The sequence below is a fragment of the Onychomys torridus genome, chromosome 12, assembly GCF_903995425.1.
Source record: "Onychomys torridus chromosome 12, mOncTor1.1, whole genome shotgun sequence".
Lineage (NCBI taxonomy): Eukaryota > Metazoa > Chordata > Mammalia > Rodentia > Cricetidae > Onychomys > Onychomys torridus.
The window spans coordinates 5,544,159-5,570,520 of NC_050454.1; the positions used below are offsets into that span (position 1 = coordinate 5,544,159).

A 26,362-nucleotide genomic window follows, 5' to 3' on the forward strand; every position below is an offset into this window, starting at 1 on the left:
AAGATGCACCTCACCCACTAATCTGACAAGAGCTTGCTGTGTGCCATAAGTCATAACTTTCCGGTACCCTTTCCCAAATGCATCCGTTATAGGCATGCACCACCATGCTAAGAACAGTTAGTCTTTCTTAACTCTCAACTCATGCTAGATAACCAGCGGTAACTTTTATAAACCTGTGTTAGCAGCATCTTCCTTAAAAATGACCCAGTGGTGTTTCACAGGGCTGTTATAGGAAAGCACGGCCCATTTCATGGCTGTGCCCTGTTTCTGAACCTGTCTTTGTGGACATCCACTTACACATTGTTGTGGTCTCTACATATAATATGGCTTGGCATGCATGTCTGTATAAGGTTCTAGGGAGAGGCTGTCTTCTGTAAGGCAATTCCTCATGTTGTCTGTTGAGGAAGCATCTGTCTTTGTTTTTGCTGTTAGTAGTAATGACCAATGCTATGCAGGACTTGAGATTCCTAACAGTTCAGTTCCCATGCTGAAGAAAAACACAGACTGTTCTTCTCTCTTCTCCCCACCCCCACTCTGAGACTAAGCCTTGACTGGCCTAGAACTCATTATATAAACAAGGCTGGCTTTGAATTCATAGAGTTGCTTCTCAAGTGCTGGGGTTAATGGCATTTGCTACCACAGCTAGCCTTTTGGAAGTTTGTGAGTGGGTTATACTGGTACAGAAGCCTGGATATGACAGGTTTTCCCCAGCTTCACAGGAATTAAGTGGAATAATTATTGTGTTTTTAGTGTAAATGGAGCACTGTTCAAAGTCCCTTCCTCTCTTTGCTTACTTCAGAGCACGGATATTTTTCTGCATTTTCTTTATTATCTGCAATTTTTGGAGCTGCTATTCTGTCACTGGAGAGCACCCTCCACCTGGCTAAGTAGTGAAAGTGTCACATGTGTTGCAGGGCTCTGTGTTCTCAGTTAACAGGATTCCAGATGCCAGAGTTAGGTAGGACCTGTTGTCATAGTGTGGTTTGACACTAACATGCTTTTATGTTTCTGTCGTACACACATCTCGGTGTGCCCCGCTCTTATTGGTGAACAGGAGCCCTTGTATGGTCAGTGACCCTTTACCGGATTCCAGAGCAGTCCGACTTCTGTGCTGCCAATCGCTCACTGCTTATCTTCATCCAAGATTGAAGTGTCCATTGTAGACACGTCCCACCACCTTCCCTACTCATAGAATGAGATTGGCAGTTGTGTTGGGGACAAAAGGCAAGAAGGACAAAAGATAAACGCTCGCGTGTCTAGGTTGGCTCCACTGTTCTCCACGGACTTCATTTCTTGTTCATTGCTGAACTTGGGGTGGAGAGGCGGCATGGCGGCTCTTGTGGGGAATCGAGAGCAAAAGGACAGTGCGTTTTGGGGAGCAGAGTCAAAGTCCTTGGTGGCACTGTGTGAGATGGGCTGCAGCTGCTCTGGCAGGAAGGCAGTGATAGACTTTTAAGGATCTGAGCAGTCTTCCCCAGAGGCTCGGTAGATTTGTATCAGTGCAGACCCAGGCCAGGGAGGGGCCTGCAAGCATGTGAGACTGTGTATGGGAAGCCACTCCACCAATGGCCTCCCTTGACTTCGAGGTCGTGGATGAGTTTTGGTGCTAAACCGAGACTTTAGCTTGTCAGCTGTAGAGAGTAGGAAGTTCTTGAAGGGTCTCAAACAGGGGAAAGCTAAAATGTACTCTGAACAGAATGCTGAAAACAAGACCAACTCTGAAGGTGCAGGGGGAGAGACCGAACCACTTCCTAGAAATGATGTTTACAATATCATCTGATCTTAACTAATTTTACAGTTCCAATCAAATAAATGCCATATGCCTGGTTTCTCAGGACAGCAAATCCATTCCCTGCCACTAGACTCTGCTTCCTTCTGCAAAATGCTTCTGTGCACTCATTTTAAGCAGGGCTTTTGTTCAGTCTGTTTTCACCCCTGGAGACTTCTTAGTTTCTCCTCCAGTTTTCTTCTATTGAAAGTTTTTTCTAATGATATTGTGATTACAATTTACTATCCCCTGACTCCCCTGAGAGACTTTCCGCTTTCTCTCCCATCTGAATCCATGCCCTTTCTCTCTCTCCTTCCTTAGAAAGCAAACAGGCATCTAAAGAATAAGAATAGAATTAAGACACAACAAAAGGAAACAAACTGGAATAGAACAAGACAAACAGAGATAAAGCACAAGAAACACATACAGATGCAGAGACGCACACATTCATACACACGGGAATCCCGTAAAAACACAACACCAGAAGTTATAATATTCATGCAAAGAACGTGTGAGTCAAAAGAGAAGAGAAGAGAGAGAGAGAAGAGAAGAGAGAGAGAGAGAGAGAGAGAGAGAGAGAGAGAGAGAGAGGAGATAGAAATGCCCCCATCAAAATATTATGAGGCAAAAAGCTCCAAAGATGATGTTGTGTGGGAAAGACTCTGATGGGAGCTTTCTCCTTGATATGGTATTTCTCCTTTAGTTCTGTGTCCACACATGCCTCCCATAAAAAACGAGTGCATTTTGATTGGTTCATTCAGCTGTGGTCTTACTGTCTGAACAGTCTTCCTGCACACACACACTCATAATCACTGACAATGTGGATGGCAGTTTACTAATTGTGCAGAACATACACATGGCTTTTCTCTTGAGCCGTCTTGTCTCTGAGGCACTCCCAGTAGTGCACTTGTTTTATGGACAGAGCAGTCAAGACTTTGATGGTGAATGACTTACGTTTTTTAATACAGCCGAAACCAAAGCTTAGACTTTTGCTTCACTGTGTGTTCTAAACCAGATTAAGACTGTGGTCTTTATTTATTTTTAATTGTTTCACTACTGGAAAATCTCATGAAATCAGTCACACAAGTGACATAGTTCCTTAGGAATCGCTTTCCCATAAAAAGAAAAAAAAAAAAGCAAAACCTTCATGAGGTTATAATAATATTTAGGATGACCTCTAAGTTAAATAATTTCATAATTAGGTTGAAGTCTACTTTCAATGTGTCTGTTCCATTCTCAAATCAAAGTTTGGTCTAGTCTATTCTTTTCAATTATTCTAATTTAGGAAAGCAAGAGTTAATTAGCTCTAGCTCCTCCAGAATTATCTTCACTCCCGTGGAACTGAAGTAGATGCGTTAGTATTTATTGGCTAACATAATTATATGCTGTGAGAACAATAATCACACACTTAAATATTAAAATATGTGCCAAGAGCAGATGATGTCTGCTCTAGACCATATTATGTTGCCACTAAAAGGCACCTGAAATGTCCTCGAAGAATAGACTTTCACATCCAACTTTGATGTTGTCTATTTTTGAGGCAAACCAGATTTCAAATTCAAACCCTGGTGAGTCACCTGACCACCTCAAGTAGGTTACTAGGTCTCTGGTCCCTCACTTCAAGTACTTATTGCGTTTTCCCAGTTTGTGTCTGAATCACCTTCATATGGTTACTTTGACTCATGATCTGCTGAAATGATGCATCATGTATCATGCTTATGCAGGAAGAGGTCCCAGAGAGCACATTTCACATAACGACTTTCAAAGTGCCCGTGCTCTTGACAGATTTTACCAAACTGTTTTTTTTTCTCCTTTTGAAAGAAGCATCTCCCATCTTAAAGTTGCCCAATGTTAGTTCTGCTTACTCTATCTTTGTGTCTCTTCGGACAATGTGGCTGAACTCCATATATTGAAAATAAAAAGGTGTGTGTGTGTGTGTGTGTGTGTGTGTGTGTGTGTGTGTGTGTGTGTGTGTGTGAGAGAGAGAGAGAGAGAGAGAGAGAGAGAGAGAGAGAGAGAGAGAGAGAGAGAGAGAGAGAGAGAGAGAGAGAGAGAGAGAGGCTATGTCCCTGCTCTAGAGAACTCCTAATCTTTTATGGCAGAGAGACAGAGAGACAGAGAGGTCGTCTACAGCAAATGAAGAAGGACCTCATTGTGCTCTTTATATTGCCGTGGGCCTCACCATGTGCTGAGTCTGTTCAGGGACATTATAAGGAAAAGTCAACATCCTGCCTTTGAGAGTCAGGGGGACCCCACCATGCTGGCAGCCATGTGTGCTCTTGGCTGCATCTGTTCTGGGGAGGACACCTAATTTCAGAAGTTACAATAGTGAGGAAAGTGATGGTCTTGTTTGAAGCCTAGATTATTTCTAACGGCAATAAAATGTATGTGGGCTCCAGAGGAGAAGGGACGATTTCAAAAACTCAGAGGAGCTTAGGACCCAGTACCAGTCTCACTGCTTAAGACTTTCAATGTAAAGAGGAAATGTTATTAGGGAGAGCAACAGTATTTCTGGCAGTGGATTTAGATGTAATACCGTTAGTGAAGTTTACATCACGAATGAACACACACACACACACACACACACACACACGTATGTATGTATGTGTATTTATATCACACACATAGATAACATGTGTATATAATGTTTGATATATCATATAACCTATAAAATATTTTTAGGAAAGTTTACATGGTGAATATCACATATATTATAAGTCATATGAACTATAAAAATCAATATAAAAATATATTTGTCAAAGTGAATATCATATATAAGTCATGAACTATAAAATTAATCTAAAATACATTTGTCAGAGTTTACGTGGTTAATATTTACATAATATATTTTTTATAAACCATATATGTAAAACACCTGTTGGAAAATTTACATGATGGATACACAAACACACACATACACAGACATACAAGCATATCTATGACACTTCATGAAATTATATAATTAAACATCATAGTGTTTAGAATAAAAATTGGCAAGCATTTCCTAATGTGTACTAGAGAATAATCGTGGAATAGACATGAGAAATTGAAAGGAATTCTAGTGAACTGCATCCCAAGGTGATCCAAGAGTATCAGGGCTTATTAGGCTCTTAAATCATGTAGCCAAATTGATAATTTATAAGTGAATTTTTTTCCACACAAGGAAAGACCATGGTTCTAGAAGACTTGCTTAGTAGCTGACTGCGGAACTATTTTCCTTTTTTTCTGATCCATAACAGAGCAGTTGCCTGTGATGACTGCAGCCAGCAAACATAATTCCATCTAATATCTTCATTTTATTTCCTAAATTCTATGTTTATGATCCTTTCCTTTTAATATCCTGGCAGTTTATCAAAGGATTAGATGTACCCAAAGGATATGTCACAGGTAAACAGAAAACATAAGAAACTATTTTATCCTTCTGCTATGCAGGCCCGTCTAGTGACTGTCTTGGTCACAATGGTTGTTGTGTAGAATCCTTGTTGGAGCCACTTAGAGTTCATGCTGGAGTATGTCTTCTAGAAGATGAGAGTCAAGTGTGGATTTCGGATTAGTGTTTTATTCTCTTGACAGAATCAGGGCTAAAGTGCACATGTTAATTCTTATTAATGAGTCAGTCTTTTCTTCACACACAGAGTTTATTAGGGTTGGAGATAACATTTAGTTTACATGGATACTTTTTTGTTGGATTATATTAATGTTCTACTGTAACTGAGTATTTAATGACCATTTCCAATCATAATGCATTTGAAAAGATCCAGTGTTGTCATTTAGACTAGTATAATACTGTAACAGAGTTATTTGTGATTGAGGAAGAGGGGCATGAAGAGGATGGAAGAGAGACAGGAAGGGGATAGAGAGAGCAGGTACCCATGATGCTGACTGACAGTTCTAATGCTCTTATAGACTAAAACGTGCAGAAGGTGACCACACTGGAACCGCTTTTGTCTAATGCCATTTTCTCTTTGACTCTGGTCCTGATGCGGGCCTCCTAACCCTGGAGCACTCATCATTGATGGCAGCAGTCTTTCTCATGATGGGGTGACTCTCGGAGAGCTCTTGGATGGGAATCACTGAAAAGACAGAGCTGTGATTTAAAGGATGGAATTCTCAGTTCTACCTTTCTTCCTTGGAGGTAGTGAGAAGAACTGAGATGGATTAGATCATGCCTTGATGAAGGCTATAAAGATCCCCAACGATTGAGGTCAGAGAACTTCCTAGTTGGTGAAGATATTCATGTGCCTGGGGATGGTTGTCCTTAGTTGCACAGGGACAGAAGCTTCTGAATTTAGGGCCTTTCTAGACCTAGCTCAGTACTTCTCTTGCATGTAGCTTTTCTTCTGCATCCTTTACCATGGCTTCTATAATTCATTGTCCAATGTAAGAAGATGTTTCCCCGAGTTCCTTGAACCACTGTAGCAAATGATGAAACTCAATAATTTGGTAGGATTACCACATTGAAGCTAAGTCATGCAGAAATAGAAATAAGCTGATGCTCAGCACTTGCAATTGGCATGTGACTGTGCACAGCCTGTGGGATTGTGTGGTCTGCAGTGATTAAAGATATGTCCTGTCAGAATTGAATTGAACTTTTGGATATTCACCAGGTGTTAGAGAATTGATCCATGAGGGGGAAAATGGATATCAAAGTGAAGATTTATATGAAGCATACATTCAGTGAACACAAGTACATTTTCCTTTGTTGACTAACAGAAAACAGTTGGAGAGCTTTTAGAAGCCAAGGTTATAATGGCTCTATCATTGGCTGCTTTGTGTCCAAGTGTGTAAAGGAAGAACACTGCCTCTTCACTGCCATGGGTTACACCCCAGAAAGGACTTCCTTGACATGAACCAGTCTCCAGTACTAATCTGGGACTTCACTATTGTACTTGAGGTTATTAGCACATGTCTGGAGTTTGCTTTCAAAGGCAGGTTTTTGAAGACTCCTTGTCCTGAAAAAATATCACTGAATCCTTTCCAGGATAGAAAACTACTGAAACTTCTTAGTCTCATTGGCAGCTGGGTGCATACATGCTTCGTGTTGAAACGGATACAGCTTTAACTGCAGCCTCAGCCCTTCCACACCGGGTTCATTTCATAGAACAGTAGCCTATGAGGCAACCTGAGAAATGCGGTCAGGGGTGCATCTGTTGCAGAGAAGGATGTTTATTAGGAATTCATGTGGCTGCAGGTGTTAGGTCCAGTCATCAAGATGGAGTCTTGTGGTGCCATGGATAGTCTCTTCTCTTGTGCTCCCATGTTCCAGCTTGCGAGAGGCAGGAGCAGCCACAAGAGAGATTTACTAGTAATTAAAATTTTAATGTTTCGTATTATTCAGTGCAACCTAAACATGTTGTTTACTGGGAGAAGAAAGCTGCAGCTGCTTGTACTTTGTGAGGAGGCATGTGGTCCTTGCAGACAAAGGATTTTTACTTTTTTGGCGGCCAGGGAGTACCGTCTTGAGAATTGTGATATGAGCATAGTATTACTCTCTGTTGAAGTGGATATTAGGATAGTGCCATAACTGTATCCCTCTCCCTGCATTTTCCTGGGAAACTTTCGGGCGCAGACCCTGGTTTGTTTCAGGTGGATTTCTCTGCACATTGACACGGTCTGCTTACTATAGCTCTCTTGGAGAATGTGGTAAAAGATGAAATGCTTTGGAAACATCATGTGGTAGGTATTATCTGGAACATAATAAAATGTGAAAAATAGCCCTTTAGAAGAAAAACGGATATGCATTTTGCACAGCTCATGTTTTGAGGATCTGGGTTATTTTGAACTAGTCTGTACCTGCCAGAAGACCTAAAGTTAAATAACAATGAAGTGGGGGCGGACAAGCGGTTAGCTGACTCAGAGTTGCATGCTATGGGTTTGATGACAGGCAATTAATTTTTAGATTGCATATAATTGCACCTCTATAGCATTTATACCTCTTCTTTCTTTTTAAAAAGATGATGCTTATGTTTGTGTCATAGGTGATAAACAAAACCAAACTTGGCTGTTAGATTTCACCGAGAATGTTAGGAAATGTTATGTTCAGAATGAAAATTCAGCCCCCCTAAGTCTACCTTGCCTTGTACCCTACAAACATGAGTGTCAGTTTAAAGAATCCAATGTAAACATGTCCTCCTACAGTGAGCAGATAGCTGTGCAGTGTGTCCCGGAGCCTAGGAGGTGGTGGTCCTTCTGTGGCAGCTCAGCTGTGGTCTCAGAGGTAGCCTTTTACTGTGACTTGCTTGCTAGACCTTCATGACTTCTTGGCCCAGAACAAGTGTACCCTGACTCACTCAATCCAGTCATTGGTTTAACAGGATATGCACAAAGCTACCTCTTTCTTGAGTGCTGCTATTTTATACCAGCATCCTACTGGACATAATCAGCCCTATGTTCATGCAGAAGCACGCATCGCATTTGCAAAATTAGAGAGGGCTCTTGTCAAGGGTGTTTTCTGTGTTTCTTTATTCCTCTCCTACTCTTTAAATGTCTCTTTTTAGTCTTCTTGCTCAGATGCACCATAGGCATTTTACCACCCCCCCCCTTTCCTTTTTAAAAGAGCAAACAAGCAATTCAAAGCACATCCAATTGTGCCTTTTCATATAAGAGTATTAGGCATAACCACAGAAAAATAAGTAACATTTTTGTACATGCATTTTAAGAGAAAAAGCTGCCTCTCTAATTATCTATGTCTTTTAATTTATTTGGCTTATTGCCAAAGTAAAGTAGTGATGGTGCCGGCTGCTACAGACTGACGATTGGAGGTATTTAATCACCAACCACACATATCATTATTGGATGTGGTGAATAACTGCCTAGCTCTCCGCACAGAATGCCACATTAGGGTCTAGCTACTAAAGTTATTTTCACACTGGAGGAAATTTACCAGGAAAATCAAACTTTTTGTTGTTGTTTTTTCGTTTGTGAACTTCTTTTTTTATTTTATATATATATATAATATATATGTTATATTATATTGGTTTTTCGAGACAGGGTTTCTCTGTGTAGCTTTGCGCCTTTCCTGGAACTCCCTCTGGAGACCAGGCTGGCCTCAAACTCACAAAGATCCGCCTGGCTCTGTCTCCCAAGTGCTGGGATTAAAGGCATGCGCTACCACCGCCCGGCTGCGTTTGTGAACTTCTAATATGAAATTTTGGTTATCTACGTTTTGTCACTGGAACATACCTGTTTCTTCACAGCAATGAAAATAAAATTTCTAGACATTTTATCTTATAGAATATGCATTTCTTGTCAATATAAATGATAAAACCCCTGAAATTTGAGCAATTACCAAAGAAAAAAATGACTGTGATAAATTCTAGAAGACCCCAAGGCAAGACCAAGATTATCACAAAAGAAACATTCAAATTCATGTTTGCTCAATAAACCAATTGAAGTTGTCATCAAATCCAGGCATCTCCCTTGAGAAATATGCTAGCAATCCTGTCTCAGGTTGACATGGAATTAGTGCATCAGACTCACATCTGTTTTTGACTTTTCTATAATGAACATGTAATTGCACTATAAAAATATGTCACTCATAAATGGTGGTTTTGCAAGGGCAACTGAATATCAACCACTGATTGATATCAACTTCCCAGTTTCCCTTAACAGTGACTTTTATCATTTGAAGGCAGTGGATATTTTGAAAAGATGTTCTTACTATGGATTATAGTTCAATATTCTTCCCATTCTCTTATTATTGGAATGACAAAAAAAAAAAATCCTCTCTGTGTGTGTGTGTGTGTGTGTGTGTGTGTGTATGTGTGTGTCCATGTGTGTGTGTGTCTGTGTGTGTACCTGCCCCCCTACATGAGACCATTGCATGGTAATTCCTAACCAACTACTAAAGTGATGAATTTCTTGTACTCATTGACAGGACACTGAAACTTAACTGGCAAATGACCTGGTGAGTTTTTCTTTGCCAGATACATGTAAACTACCTACGCATTGTATTGCTCCGAACTGCAGCACCCTACAGTTGTAGGGACATCTACTTTTGGTCTCCTTCCTTATTGGAATTTGATTTCTGATACTCTGACCCAGTATTGGCAATATGGTATATGTGTGTGTGTGTGTGTGTGTGTGTGTGTGTGTGTGTGTGTGTGTGTGTTTATGTGTTATGTATGTGTATGCCACTTCACAGTGCATACTTGCCTACATTTTTTGTCAAGCTTTTTGTTAGTTCTTTGAGAATTTCATGTGTGTTGATCATATTCACCCCCCTCCCCAAATCTTCCTGATTTCTCCTTCTTCTTCCCACCTTACTTTTGGCTTTCTCCCTCCTTCAAGACTAATTTGTGCTGTCTAAGTTTTCCTGTCTACTGAAACATGGTAGACTTATGAGGGGCTGCACTCTTGGAAAGAACTAACTCTTATTCCGCAGCAGCTGATAATTACCAGTACTTCTCTACTAGCGGTAGAATATCATGGCCAGCTCCCCTCTCACTGATGGTCTGACTTCAGCTTGCCCAGGTCTTGTGTATTCTGCCACATCCATTGGAAGTTCCTATTTTCAGCTTCCTTGCTGTGTCCAGAAGAAGCTTTCCCTGTGGTCCTCCACTGCCTCTGGTTCCTATGCCCTCTCCATGCCTCTCCTGCAGTGATCCCTAAGCCTTTTTTTTTTTTTTCTTGAATGTCAAATGCCATTTATTGAAGGAGGGAGGAGGTCTTAAATACAGGCTTACAGCACAATGGGAGAACTTCGGAGAGCTGAAGTTTGCTTCAGATGTTTTACAGTCTTGCATCTAAGCTGTTGTCGCCCAATATGCAGGATGCACAGACAAGGAACTTCCCTTAAGCATTTAGGAGGGTGGAATCTCATGGGGAATTAGCATAGGGAGGATATCAAGGTCAAGATCAGGAAGCAAGGCAACAGTTACCTAAAACGGGGGCGGGTGGGGCAGGGTCCTACAGTTCCCCCCTTTTACTAAAAAATGAGCTTCTGACTTAGGTTGCATGGGACATCAGCAGGTCACCTTACCCATCATGGAGACACCTGTCTAGGTCATACAGGCACTCTGTCTTAGGTTGGTGAGCACCCCCCAGGCATTTCCTGTTGAGGAGTGGGTGTGATAAATATGCTCCATTTTTGGAGGACATTCTATGTATGATCTTTTGTTCTCCACACCTTCACCAGTTATAGGTATCTGTGCTGATTGTCATCTACTACAAACAGAAGCTTCTCTGACAAGGGTTGAGAGTGCATGAGTCTATGGGTATAATAATCAGTCATTAGGAGTTGGTTAAATACTCAGATTAGTAGTTGTAGATTCCCTCCTCGAAGCAGTGATCTGTCTTGCCATGATGTGTCTTAGCCCCATCATGCTGCCACTATGGGTTTCATCTTGTGGAGTGGCACATCAGTCGGGAGGTGATGGGTAACTCTCATGGCATGTCAGTCAGGAGGTGATGGGTAACTCTCATGGCACTTGTACCATCTACTGTGCTCTTTAAGTGGAAATAACTTTATTTACATATAAAAGCTCACAAACATTTTAAAAAGGTACAGCCTATAGGCTTCACATAAAAGAAGAATTGAATCCTAACTAGATTTCTGCGTGTATAAGTAGTAAGTTCTAATGACATCCTGCTAGTGCAAATAAAATATATGGCTTACCATGGATGGGCTGTTTTGGTTATTTGTAGAATGCAATATTTTATAATCCTTCAATTTTTCACAATCTCACTGTGAGCCTGGAACTTGTTCGAATTCCATTTTGATGTATACTATACCCAGGAAAATAGTGAAGATGTTACTTGTTAGTTGGTGTTAGGGACGATAGGCTCCTTCTCAGTGGATTCCTCCATCTTGCCTTTCCAACTCTTCAGCATATACAGAGTCACACTTTACTCCCCAAATGGCCAGTTTATATAACTTGATCTTTTCTGGTCAGTCAAAACCAGGGAATAGGGTTGTTGTTATCGTTGTTTCCGCACCCCAGATGACCTAGTGTTTCATGGGATCCTAATTTTAGAGCTCACTCTCTTATCAACTGGGCTGTATTAAACAGAATTCTAACTTTTGGCTTTGTGCATGAGGGAGTGAATTTCACCATTACGTATGGATCTGCTCTCACAGGAAGAATCGTGTGCTCTTTGCAGCAGTGTTAAAGCAAGTTCCCTGGAGTACAGTCAGACGGAAGGGTGCGGACAGAGGAAGGGGAATGTCTCATTGCCCTCACCTTTCTACCGTTATTGACCTTAGGGAGTGAGCTAAGGGGAAGGTAGACCAGAGTTCATATTTGAGTGTGTTTCACAAAGGACCCTGATATGGTCCTCAGGAAGAATTACTATCAAAGGGATTTAAGGACCTGAGATTTAAGACTGGCCATTGTTCACCTGCTTATTGATTGATTGTGTGATTCACTCTTTAACTCATTTTCTTTGATTATTAATTAAGCATAAACCTCCTATTCAATTGCTCACATAAGACAGGTCCTAATTACATGGAAAGATATCCAACTTTCATTGTTTGGGGATAAGCATTTTAGATAGAGAACATACTATACCTTGTAATTGGATTAATAGTTTCAAAGAAAACCCTTGCAGAGTCCCAGATGGGTTCTTGTTAGGATTGATGAGCCAATCCTGAGATTTAGTTGCACTTTTAAGCAACTTGGAAATGCAAGATGATTTAGAAAAAAGGTGGGAAAAACTAGAATACTAACACCACCTAATTTCAAATTATATCACAAATCTGGAGGAGCCAGGCAATGTGGTACTGACCTAACATAAGCATAGGTATTAGTACAGCAGATTTGAGTGTCCAAAAATACTTCATCATTATTTTTAATTGATTTTTTTATCATGATTTAAGATATTCAAGGATATAAAGGATAATTTTTCAACAAATCATGCTGGGATAACTAGGTTATTAATTTCTAAAAGACTTCATATCACATACAAAATTCAATGCAAAGTACATCACTGACACAAATGTAAAGGTTGATACTATGAAACTCTTAGAAGAAAACATAGGAGTGCCGCCTATCACCTTTGTTTAATGAATCGCTGTTTACATATGACACACAGCACACCAAAAAATAAAGATAGCAGAGATAAACCAGACTTCATGGGAATTAAGCACTTCTGTATGGCAGATAACTCCATCTGTTAATTGAACATGGCATACTCAGAATGGGACAGGGTACTTATAGATCATATACCTGAAAAAAGAATTTCTATTTAACATGTATTAAAATAATTATGCCTCAGTCAAGATAACAGCCTAATTAAAAGTTGGGCAAAAATTTGAATAAACTTTTCTCACGAGTATTGGTGGCTGACAAGGACAAGATGTGATATCATTTGTCATCAGGGAAATGGAAATCAATGAGACTATGAGACACCACTATGAGTCTGATAAAATGTCAGACACCAGCATTGTCATCCTCTGAAAACCTTATGTGGCCTGACAATAGGGGAGAGGAATTAAAATGGTTAGATAATGGTGGTGTATTGTGAGAAGTATGTAAGTTTGGAATCAGTCTGACTGCTTTCAAAGCATTAAACATAGTTGCCACATAATCTCACTGTTCTACTTGTATGCATGGTATCAAAGAGAATTCAAACACATGGCAACACAAATATTGCCTACATTGGGTATACGTAACTCAATTATTCATACTAACTAAACTGATTTTGTGCTTGTGTCTGGGATGAAGGGCGAGTAGGGTGACTGCTAGTACCCAGCTGATTTATTTTGGGAATGCTGAAAGTATTCTAGAAATATTGGTAGATGTTGTATAATTCTTTTTACTATTAGATTTTAGATTAGTGTATTTATTCTTATTTTATGTGTTTCAGTGTTTTTCCTGTGTGTATGTAAATGCACTGTCTGTACCTGGTACCTATTGAGGCCAGAAAGAGTGTGTCAGATCCCCTGGAGCCTGTCATAGGTGGTTATGAGCCACCATCTAAGTGTTCTTACCTGAATTCAGATCCTCTACAAGAGTAGAGCATGTTCCTAAGTGACTCATCTCTGTAGGCCTAAATTTTTTATTTTTAAAGGATATATATATAGCGATAAATGAATACTGTACCTAAAAACTTAAAAATACCTGAATAGAAATGTTGTTTTGAATGGTGTTTGTAGAATACACAAATGACATTGGGAAATGAATCTTCCCTAAGGAAGCTTGTAGTCTATGGGACAAGGTGCAAGCAAATACCTATAGAGCAGTGTAGGCAGGACGAAAAAGCACATAGGATGCTGCCTAAACCCAGGGATGAGGAAATATGCCTGAAAGATTATGGGAACTCTTGGTCCCTCCTATCATCTTTTATTGGGAAGAATCATTTACACAGAAAACTCTGACTTCCCTCCACCTCTAGAAACATGACCAAGACCAAGATAAGCAGAGGAAGGGCCATCAACATTCTAAAATACCGTTTATCTAACAGAAATGGTACTTGGAGAACAGTGTAGCCCACCTTAGAGTATGGCAAGATGATCTTCTGTGGTGACGTTTTAAATGAATTATTTAAGCTCAATAAAACATATATAAGCTCTTGGTGGTCTGATTTATTCAGGCCAATTCAGAGTTGACATGAGGACCATGTGTGAAAATGGGCATTTGTTTAATGTGTGCATATAGTCTTATTTATGCATACTGTATTCCAGTTGCTCTCAACCATCGCCACCATTATCAAATGAACCTATTAGTGCAAGGACAGAAAGAAATCCAGACAGCAGATGGGAGAACTGATGTGAACCATGCTGAGATTTCAGGGTTTTCTCATGTCAAGCTCCACATCTATAAGAACTCCCATCTTAGAAGTTTTTGGTTCTGTTCCAGGTCTATACTTGGGTATTCTTGGCCAAAGGCAAAATACTCCCCCAACTTAACCATGGCCTTGCAACTTGCCGTGACATTGTTGTAGGTGTTATGCTTATCCAAGTTATTACAGACAGAAGCCTCCAGTGACCTCAGGAGATAGCCCTAATGCATAGCAATAATTATAAACCCAGAAAAAACGGTTTCAGATGAAGCATGAAAGGTCACACAGAAGGAGATGATTTTTCATTCCTTTAAAACTATTGACTTGCTGAGTGGTGGTGGTGGCGCATGCATTTAATCCCAGCACTCAGCAGGCAGAGCCTGGCGGATCTCTGCGAGTTCAAGGCCAGCCTGGTCTACAGAGTGATATCCAGGACAGGCACCAAAACTACATAGAGAAACACTGTCTAGGAAACCTCCCCCCCCCAAAAAAAAAACCCAAACTAATGAATATTATTAAGATGGTGGTTCTCAACCTTCCTAATGCTGTGACCCTTTATTACAGGTCCTCATGTTATGCTGACTCCCAACCAGAAAATTATTTTTGTTGCTATTTCATAACTATAATTTTGCTACTGTTATATAAATGTAAATATCTGATATGCAGGATATCTGATATGTGACCCCATGAAAGGATTTTTCAACCCCCGAAGGGGTGGCTACTCAGCTTGAAAACTGCTGATTAAAGATGTTTTCAGGATTGGCAAAGAGAATCTAGTGGCCAGTTACTAACCCTCACTCAATTACACCATTGTTCATTTCCCAATGTGCAATGAAATACTGTAGATAGCCTTTCGTACTTATGATGGCTTTGAATGTGTATTTCTTTTGCCCAGCATTGAAAACTGATACGGGCATTTTTTCGAGCTTTTGTTGTTTCATTAAGGTGATACTGTTTAAGATAGTATTGTAGTTGATGGAGGTTAGTATAAACAATCAGAGATAGACATCTGCAAGAACCAATAAGAGCCAGTCATGCTCTTGAAGACCATTTGAACCTAAATTCATTATGTTTAGGATGAGGTGTATGTGTGTATGTGCGTGTGTTTCCCAGGCTACCTTGGAACTCACTTTGTAGGCCTGGCTTGCCCAGAACTCACAGAGATCTGCTTGCCTCTTCTTCTTCACTGCCGGGGTTAAAAACATATGATAAATTGAATTTAACTAACCTTATGCAGTTATTGAAATGTTTCATATAATTAAAACAATGGATTGTGGAACAAGCATACTTTATCTTCTAACATTACCTCTTTCACTTTTTAGGTGTTACCTGAATAAATTACTTAAAGCTCTTGTGCCTCAGCTTTCTCCTCTCTGTGAAGAGATAATCCCATCTCCTAGGATAGCAATAAGGACAGTATTAGTCAAAATAGTAGTGTATAACAAGTCACAATGTGCAAAGCACTTAAAACAGTGTTTGGCATATAGTTAGCACTATATACATTAGCAAATCTTATTGGGAGCACGATGCCTATTTTTAAATTATTGCTTTTCTGTAAAGATATTGATATTATAAATTTAGTCATGGCATTCTATCCAAGCTGAGCATCATTCTTAGATTTTTCAAGGACAATCTAGCTGTCTGTGGGCTTTGCCCAAACCCTTTGGCTGTGTCATTGGTTTCTAATGCATGGTCTCAAAAGCCTGAGCTTGTACCATATTCTGACAAATGTATGAGTCATTCCATCTGTTTTTGTGGATTACAAGGTAATTTTTCTGTTGAGTGAACAAAGTTCTCTTAAAAACTAAAGTCATGAGTCATAGATTATAAACTTGCCATAAGTTAGTCTTTCATTGGCCTATTGTCCTAAGGTGTCACCTGTCCAGAGACTAAACCTCCTAGAGCCGTGATTAAGGTCTGTTCATCAGAAAGTTTTACCAGGCTTGTTAAACACGGATTGCTAGCCTCTACCCTCTTTGTGATTCAGTAGGTCTAGAGTGGGGTTTAATATTTGGGATTTCTATCAATAGTTTTGAAGCAGTGATATTGTGTAAGCCAGATTTTTGAGAACCCTTTAAAATTGCTTGTAAGTCTACTGGGCAGCAGTGGCACATGCCTTTAAACCCCCCTCTCCCCAACTTGGGAGGCAGAGCCAGGTGGATCTCTCTGAGATACATGACAGGCACCAAAACTACATGGAGAAACCCTGTCTCACAAACAACAACAACAAAAATTGCTTGAAGTCAAGACCCTTCCTCCATTGCTCACTACAGCAGTCAACAGCTGACACTGCTTTTTGCCTTCATCTCCTGGTGGAGCAAACCAACTCAGAGAAGCACCTTTTCCTGGGCACATGGAGCCTTAACTGTATATTTATAAATAGAAAATAAAACATTGAAATCTTCAGTACCTTGGCTGGGAGTAAGTCGGCTTCTAAGTGACCGAGTTGAAATGTGAATGCAGCCGTTTCTTTGTGAGCCTATTTTTAACTCTTCACCTGGATCTCTGCTGTTTTGTCTCTTTCAGTGTCTCAGGTCACATCTCTGCCATCAGGCAGCACTCTCCTGCCCCCTCCATCTTTTTGACTTGCCAGCAGCATGGGCAGAACTGAGTGACTTTGAAGCAGTTGCATTACTTTATGGAGTGATGACTCTGAGCCCTTAGGCATTTTCAAGACCACTGCCTGGAGGATTCAGGGAAAGGAAAAGTTACCATTTCACTGTCCCCTGAAAGTTTACAGGGGACAATGATTTTACCCTTAATGTAAAATGCTTAAAATCATCTACGGACATTCATGGAAGGCAGCTGAGTAATTAAAGTTGGGTGAAACCAACAAAAATGGGAAATAATGGCTTGTATTTGGAAACTGTCAGTTCTTGTTCACAAATGCATAACTGTTTTCTATTCCACTTGATGATATCTTTTTCCATTGATTACCATTTTGGTCCTGGGTTTTCCTTTAACCAGAGTCTAATTCACAAATAGGGTAGGCCACAGTTATTTGAGTGTTTGTTTCAGTCAAGCGCTAAACTTAGTTTTCTTTTAATGACTCCATTCTTCAGCAGTCTCACAGTTGGCAATCTCATGTTATTCAGGGGATTTAGACTAAACTCAAAGGAAGACAGTTAACAATTGGCACGTTCCAGTGCTGTAATGAACTTCTAACAGAAGAAGTAGATGTGTGAAGTATGGGACAAATGATAATCATGGAAGCTGGGTTCATGAACAAGGTGAGGGATTCCTTGAGGATGATGCTCTACTATGTTTCTGGAGCCATTATCTGATGACATCTGAGCCAATGGGTTATGAATACTGGAAATGTTTGGTTTAGGTGAAGGTTAGGCAATGTAGGGCAAATGTCATGAGATGGGCCTGAAAAAGATGGTAGGTAGTTTCTGCAAATTCGTTTCCTCTTCTGCCTTTCTGTCTGTCTTACACACAGTGATGACTCTATACTCAGAATCTCAGGAAACAGAAAATAGCTACAATATTAAGTTCCTCTATCTGTCCACAGGACAAATACCTCAATATCCATAACTCATCAATGCAGGTAATAACAAAGTTAGGCACATATGCTATAATCACACCAAACAGATCCTACAGGAGAGCCCATTCTTCTGGAATCCCTGTTTTTGTTTTTGTTTTGTTTTGTTTAACTGCTAGGCTTGTTCATAGTGATATATAATGTCACTCATGACTTGTAATTGCTTTAGTTCATACCTAGACCAGTGAGAATACATGATTCCTTGCTTTCTTAGTACTTGTGAATTAATTGTTGCATAATCTGATATATGCTGATATTGTAGCTAAGAAAAGTGAACCAACTCAGCTGCATTCTCAATAAATAAATAAATAAACAAACAAACGAATAAATAAATAAATAAACAAACTACATTATAGAATCCAGTGCTTAAATCACTTTTTTTCTTTTTTTTTTTTTTTTTTTTTGGTCTTTCTATGGTCCTCTGTAGCTGGCAACTATATTCAGATCAATTTATTAGTGAAGAGAGTTGATATAAGCTGGCTCATTTGGAACACAATGGTGAAATGTGGAGTTGGGGCTCCAGAGCACAGTTGAACATTGTTTTGCTTCAGTGTTATAGGATCCACCCAGTTGTACTGTTCTAAATGTCTATAACACTGGATGCTTAGGAAGGACCAGATAATCCTTTTCTTAGTGGGGAGCCATCATTGTTAAAGATTACCTGAGGGATACATCTTAAGAGGGTGAAAGTTTTGTTTTGACTTGAGGTTGAGAAATTTTGTCCATTGTTGGCTCTTTCTTCTTATTCTTAGGCCAGCAGCAAGGCAAACACAGTCTTGTAGCCAGATAAATCTTCCCAATCCACTGGTATCCCAATAACCAGAGACTTAATATTAATTACAAACTGTTTTGTCTATGGCTCAGGCTTCTTGTTAACTAACTCTTTCATCTTTAATCAACCCATTTCTATTAATCTATACTTTGCCATATGGCCTTGGCATTACCTGTCTGTTGGCAGATTGTTCCTTGGGTAGTGTGGTGGTCTGGCATCTCCAGGACTCCTCCTTTCTTCTCTCCATATCTTTGTTTGGATTTCTTGCCTGGCTATAACCTCTCTTGCCATAGGCCAAAGCAGCTTCTTTATTAACCACTGATAGCAACACACATTCACAGTGTACAGAAAGACCATCCCACAGCACAGTGTAGTGGAAGGGCTGGTGGAGGAAAACTGTTTACCTGGGGTCAGCCAAGACACAGAAAGGGAGAGTGAAAGGGGGCAGAGATAAAACAGATTTTTCAATAGGCCACCTGCCCCCAGCAACCTCCTTCCTCCGCACAAGACCCTTCTCTTACTAGCTCCTTCTGCTCCTTGTACTGTGAACTTGTAAATGACCCACTGATAGGTTAGCTTCCTCATGATATAATCACCTAAGTAGTAACCCCTTCTAGAGCCATGAGACAACAAGACCATTTAAAATCAAGCAGTAATAGAAAGGGGCCATTGTTAATGCAGAATCTGCATGACGTCCCCACTAATCCACTCCTTTTGGGTTTCTGTAGGTAAACAATACTTGTCTCACAAGAAAATAGGAGAGAGGTTAAACAAAGCAGAATATGATAAAGACAGTATACAGTAGCACACAAAACTGTGAATTCTTAGTCTAACTCCTTTTCTAATTCACCATATATTTTAAAGCAAGCAAACTAGCCATTTTGTGCCACCATTTCTCCATTGACAAAATTGGGACCTAGACTCTCAGGTTCCTTAAGGTCTTAGACAAAACATCCTATGTGGATTTCACTTTGTGGGAAAGACAGTCTGGCCTATCTCAGAAGCCAATGGCAGAGTGAGGAGAAGTGTCTCACACACCTTCTCCTGGCCTCTTGTAGACATCTGGAAGGTGTTCTTCATGTTGGACTGATGGAGTTTTACCTACTGAGTAGATCAAGTTATTCCATAAGAGTTTAGGTATTTACACTTTCTACGCATGAATTGGTTCATTGAGCTTTTCATTATACTTCTTATTTTATTTTGCTGCATTGAATAGAGATTATGAATTTTTTAGTTCCTGTGATGAGGAAGAGCAGATAGAACAGGTAGAATCATTACTGTTGAAATTGCCAGCCATCTTATCCTAAAAGAGTGAGAATAGATTTAATTTGAATCTACATAGTAGGAAAGAGAGGAGAAAGCCGACTGTGGTAGGTTGTGTGGATGGTTGTTTCACAATCCTCGGTCCAGTGCTACATCATTTGCAAATCATCTTCTAAGGTCTTATGGATCCAGTCTCTTCCCAAGGGATGCTTAGAGATTTATATTTCACCAAAATACCTCGAAGATCATTGTACCTTATTGGAATCGTCACAGACCACCCCTCCCTATTTAACATATTCTACATTTTTTTAAACAAAATTCGCCTATTAGAAATAGCTATTTATGCAAAATTTAGAAAGCAGAATTTAATATAAGGCAGTTACTAGCAATGTTGTGATGGTGTTTGAAAAACCAAACGCACCTTTGGATATCACCCCAGTGGCTAAGGCCTTACCTCTTGTTACTTGGTAGTTGGGATCTTAGTAAAGCAAGACTTTGCTAGTTTGTTAAACCATGGTTAACCCATGGTTATTAGTGAGTTGACTGGAAGAGCTACTGATTAATGATAGCACACAAAATCCCCAGTGAGAAAGGCTACTCCTTTCTCTCCTAGAAGGGAGACAGGGTGTATTTCCTGCCAAACCCCAATGTTGTGTTTTAAATGAGTTGAAATGTATGACAAAGGGGCTTTAATCACACATCCAGATGTTGGCTGCTGCCAATGTACATTTTGTCTGTGAGTCCCTTAGGGAACTCAGGGAACTTTTTGCTTTACAGAAGGAAATTGGGTTGAGAGGCATTTTCAAAGTAACTGCAGAAACTTCTGTGTAGATAAAAAGTGTTCAAAGTATAAACTAATGGAGAGAGACCAAGTGGTCTTTTATTTTTCTTTTTAAATAAAGCCTAATAATAAGGTGGATAGATTATAAACCACCCAGTGTATACATATATTGTTTATGTTTGTAACTCTCTTCTAACTAAAGATATATTTGAAACAAATATTATATTAGTTATTGGGCTGTGTAAAATGAACCTTCTCTTTAGAGGCCTTATGTTTTAACATGGAGTGTAGCACACACCAATAAATATTTGTAGGTATGTGTGATAGTGAGTTTTCTATTGTTTTGATAGAACACCATGACCAAGGCAAATTATAAAAGAAAGTATTTAATTGGGCTTGTGGTTTCAGAGAGTTAGAGTCCCTGATGGAAGAGCAGAGACATGGTAGTAGGAACAGTTGAAAGCTCACGTATTGATCCACAAGCAGGAAGCAGAGAAAGCAAACTGGGAGTGGCAGAGAGTCTTTTGACATCTTGAAGCCCACCCCCAGTGACACATATGCCCCAACAAGCCACACCTCCTAATCCTTCCCAAGCAGTTCCGACTGTTTGGGACCAAGCGTTCACACACACGAGGCCATTCTCATTCAAACCACCACAGTGTGTTTTAGGGATTGAGGTAGAAAGTAGTGGCCTTGTAAAGTCATTTTTAGTCAAGGGTATAATTTTTGCATGAGCTTGGCTTTCATTGCCAATTCAAGGATAAGCGTTCAGTAATAATCTGAGAGCAGAGGTGGTCAGCATAAGCCATTTCTAGTAAACATGAGCAGCTTAGCTTTGTATTAGAATCAGGGTATGGGAATTAGAGAATGATAAACGCACAACCCTGAAACCTGTGCTATCATCTTGGAAGTCCTTGCAACTGAGATGGAAGAATTTATGTTCATAGTTTGAGTATTAACCAATAAAGCAAAAGATTATTGCATTATGTCCATAAGACATTCCCTTCACAGGTTTTAGTGACCCCATCTTTCAAAAAAGGGATTTACTCTATAGTTTCTATAATTGTTTCTACCTCCGTTATCTAATATTGCTGTGAATTATTCTATCTTAAATTCTATCTTACTCTGCCACTCAGCATCTTTGCTAAACACACATTTGTAGTAGAGCTAAGCTGATTTCTAGCTTTTTCTACATGCCATGGGCCAGTCACCCAGTATGGGATAAACTCACGCATTGAGAATTCTCCTGCATATGTTCATTGGAAAATCTTGTACATTGCTGATTTAGATGCGAGCTGATAGACCTATGGGCAGTATGTAGGGAATTCTAAGAGGATCAGTAGATGTTCTTGACCCAGAAGAAAAGCCTGGTGTGATTCGTATGTAGGCGAATTTCCAACAATACATCAGAAACTTAATTACGTAAAATAATATTACTTTTATTTACTTTTAATTTTTATTTATCTTGGAGGATTACAAGTTTAGTCCAGGTACCAAAGGGCTAAAATGAATTTCTAAATAGAGCTAAGATATTTGTAGAAGTAGTTAAAGTTTTTGTACTTAACCTTTTCCAGCTTCTAGAGGCTGCCTACATTCCTTGGTTCATGGCCTCTTCCTCTGTCTGGATAGCCTGCAATAAAGTGACTCCTTGACTATGCTTCCTTTTCTATGGCTGCATTGATCATAATTGGGAGCATTTCTGCTTTGGGGACCTATTGTGATTAGATTTCAGTAATTCAGGTCTTTCTCTGCCTCTCGGGTTCTTTATCGTTAATCACATCTTCGGTGTTCATGCTGGCCAATAAAGTAGTGTGTCCACAAGATCAAGGAATTAGAATTTGGCGATTTCTAGGGTACTGTCCTACCCATCACAGGCCTGGCTATGGGGCTTTATGGCCTTCTAAAATGGTGCATTTAAAAAGAGATGAAGGGGTCAGACAGGAAGTCTGCTTTCTGCTTTGGTAAAGCATTCTGAGGTTATGTTGATAGTAACAGGGGGTCATTCCTGTATTCAGAACAGGAATATGTAATCTGTCGTACAACTTCTCCTTGAGGCCAAGACCAGGTCCACGGCAGCCAACAGTGGTTTGCATCAGTTTCTGTGGGAAAATGAAATGCCTTGTTTTACTACCTGTTCTTAGAACACACTTCAGTATCATGTATGCCATAAATGTTTGCATCATTTTTTTCTTCTTTCTCCTGAGTTGGAGTTTGTTGGCCCCGAGGGAATACTTCTCACAGTACAAAGCTTTTCTGAAAATGTTCCTTCCTTTCTACTAGTCCATGTTTTATTACTGTAACAGAATACCAGAGGCCTAAAAAAAAAATCTTGGAGGTTGACATCCAAAAAACATGGCTCTGTTAACAAGCACAGTCAGTTTTCTGCACCTACCTAGTGGTAAATGATATCATAGAGGAAGCACTTTGGAGAGAGAGAACTCATATGAATACACCCGGACACAGGGTTTGCTTCATGAGCATTCACTCAATGATCTAATTTCCTCACTAAGATCCATCTTCTGAAGGTTCCTCAACCTCAATAGTACCACGTTGACCAACTTCCGGTTTAGGGACTGTGGAGGTACATGCCAGGCTGCATGCAAACCATATTGTTGATGCTGTGCCAAGCTACCTTAGCTTTTGGAAGCAGCCTGTAGCCAGGACAAGGACAAAGTGATTCTGTACCTCTCTTACAATGCAGAACACTGTACTGTGCTTTCTGGAACTGACATATACTGACTGAGGAGGCATGTGACCTTCACATAGTCAACCCAGGAGCAATACCCAGTTTTCCTGGATTCTGAACAGATTTAGGAAGTCTAATAATTGCTTCTGTTTCCTGATGCCTTTTATGTAAGAGTAGGTGGTTAACTTGTACACTTGTCTAAGAATGACTTGTAACACACATGAGCTGGAGAACAGAAATAAATTGCAAGATTCTCCTGATAGAATAGGGAAGCAAAGATTTATTGTTCAGTCAGTTCCAATTACACTGTTGTGTTACAGAGCAAAGCAGCTACACAGGATGTAAGCTTGTAGCTCTGCTAAGGTGGGATCAACCTCAAAAAAGACAGTGTCGGTGCAGGGTGCCCTGCCTGAGCCTCTGCCGAGTGAGTCACTTGTGTGAAAATGTCTTGACACAGATAGCATCGTGGAGCCCACACTGTATCTGATCACAGAAATGTTACTGCATAATAGCAAGCTGGCTTTGATCTCCTTGGGATTGCAGGCTGGGGGACCAGGAGGGAGTACATTTTGAAAGGTCATCTCTACTACTCAGGAAAAAGCAGAGACTCACATCCCCTGCATCTGTGAGCCTGGGTATCCAGCATCGGAAATGGATGCATTAGAGGAAAACAGCAAGTTATTCTTCATTTGTGAATATAATTTTTTGTTGTTGTTGTTTTTCTTTCTTTCTGGAAGAGTTTAACATCCTGAATCCTTTCCCTTTTCTGTTGTAGTTGATGATATCTCACACCCACTGGTGTGTGAAGAGGAAGAAACTTCTATCCCTACTTTCTGTGTTAGTGATGTGGCATAATGTTTTCTGGAAATGCCACGCAATTTCAAATGTGACTTCTTTCTTAACTTGCGAATAGAGTTGACAACAGTGAAATCTTTCCTGTAAACAAACCCCCAAAGACTGGCTTTGGAATGAGTGGTAGTTGAATTCATAGCAAATCATGCAAGTAGGAAGTCCCACATGAATGGAGCCCTTTCTGCTGTCCTTCAGCACATGAGTGGTGCTGCCAGGCCTGGAGCCTTCTTCACCTAGTTACTCTAGTCCTACTCCAGCACAACTGACTCCAAGTTTTGTGTTCTGTGACTCACCGTCCAAATCTATGGTGACATGTATTATTTTTCTCTTATCGTAAATCTGCAACCTACTTTGAAAACTGATTTCACTGCTGTGCTACTTTTTATGCTATTAACTTCTTCCAGTCACATCTTATTTCTGGAACTCCAACAGGAGTTAAGCAAAGGAATCATTTATCTCTTTTTATGATGTACTTATTGAACATTGTTGGGTGCCAAGCTGTTTTCTGGACGATGAGGATACAGCCACAAATAAAGCAATATGTTTGTCCTTAAGGACTTCATTTTCCTATGGGAGGGGATAAGAAGCAGATTATTAAATATTAAAGTCTAATTAAATGGTAGAGGGAAAAGTGAAGATAAAGCATAGAGGGAAAGGGATAGCCTGATGGTTGCTGTTTTATCTGGGGTTTGGGGAGACAGACTTAGGAGGAGGTGGCATGGGAGCAAAGGCATCTAGGAGATGATGATGCATAGTGTTGGGCACATGTCAGAGCATGTTCCAGACTGGCAGAGGCATGGAGTTTGGCCAGCACTGGCATGGGTTGATAAGTAAAACACCTGGAATGACCACTGCAGCTTGTGATTCAAGAGACTCAAGAGCTATGCGTCCAGGGGGGAAGCAGTCCCTTGTCATTACGCAGGGCTCTGGGTCCAGAGCTGACTGAAAGGATAACGTGGCCATGCAAATTGTTTTTGAGTATATGCTGTCTACTGTTTGGCTACCTTTGGATGAACAGCAGTGCCTCTCTTTTGTAAATACAGTAGGAGGAAAATATGGCTTTGATTTTAAAAGGATATTAGTATTGGTCTCATATTAAGGATAGGCAGGTATTATATAGACAAGGATATAAAATATCTAAATTCTCTGTCTGCTCTGTTCTACCCTTACCTACTTATAAAACCTTAGACACATCCTTGTCTGTGTCTATGCCTCAGTCTTCCTAGATGTAACTCAGGGAGCTGACTTAGTTAATTGGTACCATGTCTGGGATCCCAGTGTAGTAGATAGGAATTCTGGGAACACAAGTGGTTTCTTCTGATGACAGGTAGTCCGGACTCCATCTCATGACTGACCCCATCATGAATGAAGGCAGCTCCTTGTTCACACATGTAGAATGTACGAGTTTCATAAGGCCCTTCAGTGATGGTGACAATTGAGTCCTAAATATCCCATCAGCTGTATGTGTTACGTGGCCTCTTTGGGATCTCATCACAGTGTAGAAGGATGAGATGTGCACAGATTGAAAGAGGTTCAGATGAGGAGTCGGTGACACAGTTGGATTTTTATGAGTGACAGATGGTGGTGAGGCCTGAAGCTAGAGCATACAGGACACATTCAGAAAGACAAGCCTCTGAGAGTGTTGTTTCTCATTTTTATATTTCCAAGTTCACAGAATCAACTGTCTCACCCAAAACTGAATAACAAGGCCTCAATTTAGTCCATCTGTCCAAACCCCTTGGACTCTTCACATGGTCCAGTTACATTTGCCAATAGTTGGTTATTCTTTTCATAGGTCAGTGCCAGGAAGAGCAGTATTTGGTACCAACCATCCTCCAGTTTCTCATTAGAGAAAAGAAAAACACCTTTCTCATAAACCCACTTTAGAAAATATGAATGTAGCACTGTTCCTCCAACCATCTTCTTTGCATACTGGCTCTCCACAGCACTTTCTCTGACCTCCTCCTCCCAGGCCC

General features: G+C 40.2%; 1 protein-coding gene across 1 annotated transcript in view; it reads left to right on the forward strand.

The window, feature by feature from the left end:
* LOC118594076 (LIM domain containing preferred translocation partner in lipoma) overlaps positions 1–26,362 on the forward strand; it is a 606,198-nt gene that overhangs the window by 298,838 nt on the left and 280,998 nt on the right. The gene's annotated exons all lie outside the window — the stretch shown is intronic.